Genomic DNA, 1,077 nt, shown 5'->3' on the forward strand with positions numbered 1-1,077 from the left:
CTGTAAATTACTGTAGTGAGAAAAGCAAACAGCATGTATGTGGAAATCAGTTACCAGACTGTAAAATAAAAACCCACTGTCACTGTCACTGAAGTATAGTTTTTTGTTAAGAAGTATTTAGTAACTTTTACTTCATTTGTGCAGCGTGTATAATAACGTGGATCGAAGAGTACTGTTTCGTATACTTAAACTCTAACATTACACACACACACACACACACACACACATGAATCAGTAACACAGAGCAAAGTTTTGAGAATATGTGAAACCCATTCAATAATTCAGTCATAATGTAGAAAAAGCTCACAGCAGTGAAGGAGTGACACGACAAAACATCAACGCTGTAAAATAAACATCCATTCACACACACACACACACACACACACACACACACAAACTGCTGACAGAGCAAAGTTTTGAAGGTATGTAAAATCAATTCAATAATTTAGTAATAATGCAGAAAAAGCTCACAGCAGTGATGTGGTGTCACAGGGTGACTAAAACATCAAAACAGACACTGGAAATGAATGGGAAATCTGCAACGAACAGCGATGAGAAGCTTGGGTTTGTCAGGGCACTTGGAAGCTCAGGCTTGTTCCTTCACACCATTTTTTTTATTTATCTATTTTATTATTTTTGTTGTTGTTGTTGTTGTTGTTTCTGCAGGAGCTCTGTGATGAGCATAAGTAGTAAAAAAAAGAGAGAGATACAGAAAAATCCAGTTTGCAAGAGACTTTACATTCTTTTTTCCTGTTGCCTTTTTGATTACGGTTCCTTCCCTTTGTTACTGTTCACTGACATTTTACAAAAAATAGTCATGTTCATTGAAAAATATTTACATAAAGCATTATGACTGAATGAATTGCATTTTTTTATTATTATTATTAAATTCTGAATAAAACAAAATTGGCAACAAAATGCTTCTTTGTGTTCTCTTTCTAACACAATGTTCAGGTTTGACTGGAATCAACAAACACTTCAAATCACTATTTCTAACAACAAAATATCTAAAACTTGACAAAAAGTATACTTATATATATTCAAATCTTCCACTTAATAAAAATATGTAATTATGTC

Source organism: Ctenopharyngodon idella, chromosome 17, assembly GCF_019924925.1.
Source record: "Ctenopharyngodon idella isolate HZGC_01 chromosome 17, HZGC01, whole genome shotgun sequence".
Classification (NCBI taxonomy): domain Eukaryota; kingdom Metazoa; phylum Chordata; class Actinopteri; order Cypriniformes; family Xenocyprididae; genus Ctenopharyngodon; species Ctenopharyngodon idella.